Genomic DNA, 8,008 nt, shown 5'->3' on the forward strand with positions numbered 1-8,008 from the left:
TGCATGGTTGCAGTGGGCATGAGAGACTTATGGGCATAGAGGTTGTTCTCGTTGTCTGGTACTTGGCAGAGGGGCCTTAGAGGAGGTGGCTGGGGGCATATATGGCTGGTTTACATGCAGAAAGCCAGCCCTCTGGTTGTATTTATTTAACTAAAGATTGGATAAATACAATAGGAAGATGACTTTTCAGGTCCCAAAATTTACAAAAAAACTCTTAAAACTCAATATAAAAATAACAGAATTTCAACTGTATTTGTATACTTTACATTCTTAAAATAAATGTAAACATGTGTATATATGGGCAACACTCAAGTAGAACATGTGTGTGTGTGTGCGTGTGTGTGTGTGTGTGTGTGTGTGTGTGTGCGATATAGAAGAAGGGGGTAATGAATTTGAGGGTAGGACAGAGGAAAAGTTGGAGGGCTTGGTTTTGTTTTGTTTTGTTTTTGGTTATTCGAGACAAGGTTTCTTCGTGTAGCCTTGGCTATCCTGGAACTCCCTTTGTAGACCAGGATGTCCTGGAACTCACAGAGATCCACCTGCCTCTGCCTCCCTGGGTGTTGGCATTAAAGGTGTGCACCATCACACCCGGCCCTAGTTAGAGGGTTTTAAAGGATGTAAATGCAGTGTTTTTTTGTATAAAACTCTCAAAGCATTAAAAATGGAAAAAAAATAAAAGAAGAAATGAAGCATTTGAACAAGATAAGTGGTCCATGGGCTTACTGGTGTCTGTTCTGTGGTGTCCTTTCTGTATATTCAAAATATTTTTTTTCCTAAAAGTTAGAATGAGTCCTAAGTGGTGCCGCAGAATCAAATGAGTACCTATTCAACTGCTGTCTTTCCCTTGACCATCACTATAGAGAGAAAACGTCCACTGTCTCCTTCCTGTCATGGGTTGAGTCCTGAGACCCAACAGTCACGAATGATGAAAGAAGGGTGCCCTGTGAACCTGGCCCCACCCATCAGAGAGCTTTGCCTTCCTACTGCAAGGAGTTCCTTTCTTGCCAGAGTTCAGAGGCACTGATGCCTCCCCGAGGGTGGCAGATGCAGTCCTGAAGCTGGCTTCACTCTGGGGAACCCGGATACCCTTGGTGTGCTTTACTCCCATGTAGTGCATGGCAGCAGGAAACCACAGGCTGCTGCACGAGGCTCACAGGGCGTGGAGGGCAGCCTAGGCTATCATTTCTACAGCAGAAGTCCTATTATCACAGCCTCCTGTACTGATCACGCCTCATCTCAATACAAGAAAACCCTGTTCTGTAGTCAGCTAGAAGCCCCCATCCTATACTTTCAGGACATTTAAATACCAAAGATGTAACATTTATAAGACAACTAAGGAGCAGACTAGTGTACTGGCTCATTTGATGTCAACTGGATACAAGCTAGAATCATTTAGGAGGAAGAACTCTCAACTGAGAAAATGCCTCCATAAGACCGGCTCGTAGTTAAACCTGCAGTGTATTTTCTTAATTAGTGATGGATGTGGGAAGGCTCAACACACAGTAGGAGGGGTCATTCCTGGGCTGCTGGTCCTGGGTGCTGTAAGAAAGCAGGCTGAACAAGCCGTGGAGAGCAAACAATGCTCCTCACGGCCTCGGCCTCGGTTCCTGCCTCAAGGTCCCTGCCTTGCGTTCCTGTCCTGATATCCATCAGTGAGGGACTTTGATTTGAGAATGGTAAGATGAAATAATGCTCCCCAGTTGCTTTTGGTCATGGTGGTATTTTGTTTGGTGGGGTTTTGGTTTTGGTTGGTTTGTTTGTTTCGAGACAGGGTTTCTCTGTGTAGCCTTGCCTGCCCTGGAACTCACTCCGTAGACCAACCTGGCCCCAAACTCAGAGATCTGCCTGCCTCTGCCTCCCAAGTCCTGGGATTAAAGGTGTGTGCCACCATGCCTGGCCTGGTCATGGTGTTTTACTGCAGTAATAAAGTCCCTAAGACAACCAGTAGCCCCAATTTAAAGCAAAACAAAAACCAAAAAACTATTTCCATACAATCAGTGTTCAGCCCTTAGCTTCACTGCTCCAGTGAACTTATCCTCTGGAGATCAAGTACCTCTTACAGGAAAGGGCATATTTCTGAGTGGGGGGCAGGTGATCTGAAAGGTGGCATAAGGGATGATTCCATTAATAAGACAAAAAGACAAGCTGGTGTGGATGGAAATGGATTAGTGGTTGCTGGGGTCCCAGGTGGTGGGTAGTAAGTAGGCTTAATGGTGTTGAGTGCAGGGAGATCTTTGGGGTGATGTACGGTTCTGCCTTTTTTGTGTGGCACTAGTAGTCACACAAGTCAATGTATGTAGGAGTGGGGTGTTGAGGTCATCCGTTGTTGTTGTTGTTGTTGTTGTTGTTGTTGTTGTTGGCTATTAGCCACCATGTGCTGGCAGTTGAAGCTGGGTCCTCTAGAAGAACAGCCAGTGCTCTTAACTGTTGAGCTGCAGCTCTAGCCCTAGACACCGTTTTTTAATCCTATCTGCCAGTTTCTGTCTTTGGGTTGGGAAATTGAGACCATTAATAATCATTACTGAAAGGTGTTTTTTTTTTCCCTTCCCAACCCCAAGCTTCTGGAATAATGACTCATGAGACTCAAAATATGTTTACAAATACCTAGTTCATTTAGCTAGGCTCTTCTCTGACTAGCTCATAACTTAAAATAACCCATTTATACCAGTGTTCATTCTGCCACCTGGATGGTGACCTCTGCTTCCGGGGGGGGGGGGGGGGGAATCTCTTACGCCTGCTCTATCCCAGGATCCTTTCTGCCTGTTGGATGCCCCATCCTGTGTTTCCTGCCTCACCTGTAGGCCATTAGCTTTCTATTAACAGGTGATGCTTCCATGCAGACACAAGAGATTCCTTCTACAGAAAGGTTTGGTTGACTTCTGTCCTTTCGATGATTTTGTACTTTGTTTCCTAATTGTTCATTTGCTTAGTTACTGTCCTAGCATGTAAACAAAATGAGGAATGCCTGCTCCTATGTATAAGGTTGAGGATTTTATGGTAGAAATGAGGGAGCATCTGGAAGACTCCAGAACAGGGAGAGAAAGTAGTAAACTAAACATAACCAACAGCATATTGATTTGGGCACAGGGGCAGGCAGGGGCACGGGGAAGGGACTGTTAGGCAGCAGAGAGAGAGCAAAGGAGGAGAGAGAGAGAGAGAGAGAGAGAGAGAGAGGAGAGGAGAGCAGGGGGCGGGGGGGGGGGGGATGGGGATGGGAGACACACAAAGAGAGCAAAGAGCAGAAGGTCAAAAGGAACAGAGGGAACCAATGAAGTAAAAGAGATCACATGGCCGAAATGGCAGAGTTACATAGGAACAAGGAGCTGGGGAAGGGATGGAAAGCTGAAGAGATTTAGGGAAAGGGTGGGGGCGGGGCTTAAGAAGAGCTGAGAGGAGCCACAGGTGCTGAGTCTAGAGGCCAGCATACACTTTAATATGCTAATAGGTACCTCAGCCATTTGTCCTGAGTTTCATTTGGACCTGACAGCATGGTTTGGTTTTTTCTGTAGCATATATATATATGTAATGTGTGTTATATATATAATATATATGTATATTATATATGCTACAGAAAAGAATATATGTTTAATATATGTATATTACAAATATGTTATATAAATTATATTATAGATTATACTTGTATATGATATTATCAATATTTATATTCCTATTTATATAAATTCTTGTGTATGTATTATTATATTATATATAGATATATATTTAATACATAAATATATTTATGATTCTAATTTTAAACCAGGCATGGTGGTGCATGCTTTTAATCCTAAAACTTGGGAGGCAGAGGCAGGATCTGTGAGTTTGAGGCTGGCCTGGTCTACAGAGAAAATTCCAGGACAGCCAAGGCTACACAGAAAAGCCCTGTCTCAAAAAAAAAAATTATTTTGTGACTTGTTAAACTTACTATATACATATGCATATATATGTCATATATATAAATATATACACATATGTATCTGTAGAACTGTCACTGGAATGGCACTGAACTTAAAACCCAATTTACATAAGTTATTTAATTGTAGTACTACTTATGTTTTTATTTTACATTTTTTAAATTACAAATATAGTAACATCATTTCCCATTCCACCTCTTCTTTCTCCAATCCCTCTCATGTAAAGGGAGAAATGAAAAAGGGGGTGGACTTAATTAGGGAAGGAAGTCAATATGGACGGAGACTGATGGAATAAATAATTCTAAGGATGATTTGAAAAACACCATAAGGCATGGTGGCACATGCCTTTAATCCCAGCAGAGGCAGAGGCTGGCAGATCGAGGCCAGCCTGGTTTACAAAGAGAGTCCAGAACAACCAGGGCTACGCATAGAAACCCTGTCTAAAAAAAAAAAAAAAGGAAAAAGGAAAAAGAAAAACTCCATAAGGAAGCATATTATTTTATATTTACCCAAAGCTACATATAATGCATGTAAATGTTTCTGTATACATACATATATACTTTAAATGAAGTTATGCCATTGAGGGTAATAATATTCCCTCCAGAGCCATTTACTATCTAATAAGCCCAGTACAAAGCGTGAGACACTTTCTTTTGAGTTTTGGCCAATTGTGTCCAAGAGACTCCCAGAACACTAGAGGCCTCCCAGAAGCTGAAGGTAAGTCCCCATTGCTGAAGAACCTCGAATTCAGGCACAGGGTTTGGAGAAAACCAGGTGGATCTGCCCCAAAAGCGTCTTCTCAGAGGATTAGCTTTCACGATACCAAAAGGTGCTGCTATGCAAGCTTCCACCAGAGCAGGACAAAGCTGCCTTGCAAAGTTGGCGCTGGGATCAAATAAAGAAAGAATTCATATGGAAAAATGAGAGGGAGCTCGTTGGGGTTAAAGGACATGCGTGCATTCTGGCAGGATTCCAGTCTTGAGTCTCTCTGCACTCTGTCTTCAGCTGTTGGGTGCTTGCTACACCCTTGCTGGTCTGGCCCTTTGCCAGGTCTGGTCATATATGCTCATCTCACCAGAGGGCCATCTTCTATAGGCTGACGCTGCTCACACCACTAGGTGGTCCTTCAGTGATGAGTTTGCCAATGTAGCTCCTGCCTCTCTGTTCAAACCTGAGTCACATATTTGGTTCCCCCAACGGGCATGCCTTCATAGGTCCTGTCACGGATGCTGGCCGCACCTCTCTGGTTGGCCCTTCAGGAGTGTGGCTGCAAGGGCTGGCTCCAATCCTGGGTGGTTTGTTGGGAGTGAGTGATGTCCTGAGTCAGTGATTACTGTTTATGTGGACACCCCTATGCTTAAACACTCCTTTGCCTCTGCCCCATGGGAGTGGCAAAGCCTTCTCCCTAAGATGAGGTTCACATAGCAAAGGCAAAGCCTTCTGTCCTGGGCCAAGTGTGAATACCGATAGCTGTATGTGGAAAATGTCCACCATAGCTTTCTCTCCCTGGCATCTTTACATCCTAAAGACTGCTCTCAGGTAGAGGCTGCCCCATGGAGATTAGCTAAGCCTGCTTCCTTGACTTAGTCGTATACCATGAGTCCTGTGACTTTGATTTAACTGCATGGACTAACCCCTTCCTTCCTGTTCAACAGTACATAATGAACATGCTGAGCCTCCAGGGTGCTGGAGCGTCCCCATCACAGACCCATGTCCACCTTATTTTAGCTTTTCTCTGTATTCATCTGCGTGTTTGCCGTTTCCTCATTCTCTCACTGACCCAATCAAGTCAGTCCCCAGAGCTGTGCAACGACGTGGCAGTGGTTCTTTGTGGAGCTGGGTCACAAATGCTGGTCTCAACACCAGAGGTCAGGATTTGTGTCATGAAGCAATGTGGGCTTTTGTCAAAGGCCCTCTCTGCATCTATTGAGAAGCTTATGTGATTGCCTGTCCTTGAGATCTGTCTTAGTCAAGGCTCTCTAGAGGAACAGAACTGACAGAGTGAACATAAAGGTATGAATGTGTATGTATATGATTTACACACACACACACACACACACACACACACACACGCACACACACACTTTATTAGAGTGGCGTACAGTCTGTGGTCTGGCTACTCCAACAGTGGCTGTCTCCTGACAGAAAGGCCAAGTATCTGGTAGTTGGAGATCGTGGGGCCGGATGTCTCATCTGATATTTGGTCTATGTTAAAGTCCTGAAGAGGTAGGCTCTACCACAACAAAGGCACGCCTCAGCAACAGGACAGATGAACTTGCAGTGAGAGGGAGGACAAGCAGGCAAAAAGAAAACCGCTTTCATCTTTTGCTTCCTTCTCTGTGGGCTGCCACCAGAAGGCATGGCCCAGACCAAGGGTGGATCTCACAGCTACAGGCACGCCCAGATGCTTGGGTTTTAGTTGACTCCAGAAGTGGCCAAGCTTTCAACACGAGACCATTTATGTGATAAATTATATTTACCTACTAAGCTATGTTGAACATCCTTTATGTCTGGGATGAAACCATCATGATGAATGATCTTTTTGATGTGTTCTTGAATTTGGTTTGCAAATATTTGGTTGAGAATTTTTGTATCTATGTCCATATGGGGAGATCAGCCTATAATTCTCATTTGCCTGGGTAGTGAGGCAATAAGGGTTTCTTAAGGAGGATTTGGAAGTGGTCGTTTTCTACTTACAGAATAACCCAAGAAGTATTGTGATCTTTAAAAATCTGGTAGAATTTTGCACTCAGCTCCCAGATGACCTACGTGGAGGAGAGGAAGAGGCTCTGAGTCTATGTATATTATTGACATGGAATGGCCATATCAAAGACCCCAATGATTCTGACTGTGGGAATGGCAAAGCCTTCCCCAGGTGAGGCTCAGAGGCATAGCAAAGCCTTCCCCAGGTGAGGCTCAGAGGCATAGCAAAAGCCTTCCTCTGGTCGAGTGCAAATGTTGACAGTGTGTATAGAAACTGTCAACCACAGCTTCCTCCTCCAGGATGATTGCAACCTGAAACTGCTCCTCTATCTCTTCCTTCAGCTGCTTACCATAACCCCGCCTCCTCCTTCAGCTGTTTACCATAACCCCACCTCCTCCTTCAGCTGTTTACCATAACCCCACCTCCTCCTTCAGCTGTTTACCATAACCCCACCTCCTCCTTCAGCTGTTTACCATAACCCCACCTCCTCATTCAGCTGTTTACCATAACCCCACCTCCTCATTAAGCTGTTTACCATAACCTCACCTCCTCATTCAGCTGTTTACCCTAACCTCACCTCCCCCTTTAGCTGTTCACTGTAACCCCACCTCCCCTTCAGCTGTTTACCATAACCTCACCTCCTTCATTCAAATGTATAAAATAAATGCTCGGTGTTTCTCCTGCAGTTGGTGCCCTCTGTAAGAGTGAGCACAAGCTGGGCGCAGTGATGCACACCTGTAATCCCAGCACTCAGGGAGCCAGAGCCAAGCGGGTCTCAGTTCGAGGCCAGCTGGTCTACAAAGTGAGTTCAGGACAGCCAAGGCTCCACAGAGAAGCCCTGTCCCCCCAAACAAACAACAACAAAAGTAACTCAAAAAAACAAAAGGGGGGGGGGAGTGAGCACAGCACACACATCCATCCCAGCTTTTCTGTGTCCTAGCTAGGATAAATCATTGAACCAGTGTAGAGTGTGGCAGAACTAGACATTTTATTTGGCAATATTTTTTCCTTTTACCTGATTGCTTGTTATAGATATTTTAACGATGTGCTTCATCTTGCTTTGGTAGATCATAGCCATCTAGAAATTCATGTTTCTCTTGGTTTTCTAGTTTAGTTAGTGGAACATAACACTTTAAGGTATGTCTTCACAAGTCTCTGTGTTCCCTTGATGTCTCGCTGTTCACCTCTGATTGTATTAATTTGGGTCTTGTTTATCTTGTTTATCTAAGAACCAATTGTTTGTTTTGTTGGTTCACCTTATCATTTTTTCATTCTTAGTTCATTAATTTATGGCCTGGTCTTTGATTGCTCTGGAAACAGTTCTTGCTTTTCCAGTGCCTTAAGGTGTATCATGAGGCTTTGTTGTTTTGGTTTTTCAAGACAGGGTTTCTCC

Source organism: Acomys minous (assembly GCF_964271855.1).
Source record: "Acomys minous genome assembly, chromosome: 9".
NCBI lineage: Eukaryota > Metazoa > Chordata > Mammalia > Rodentia > Muridae > Acomys > Acomys minous.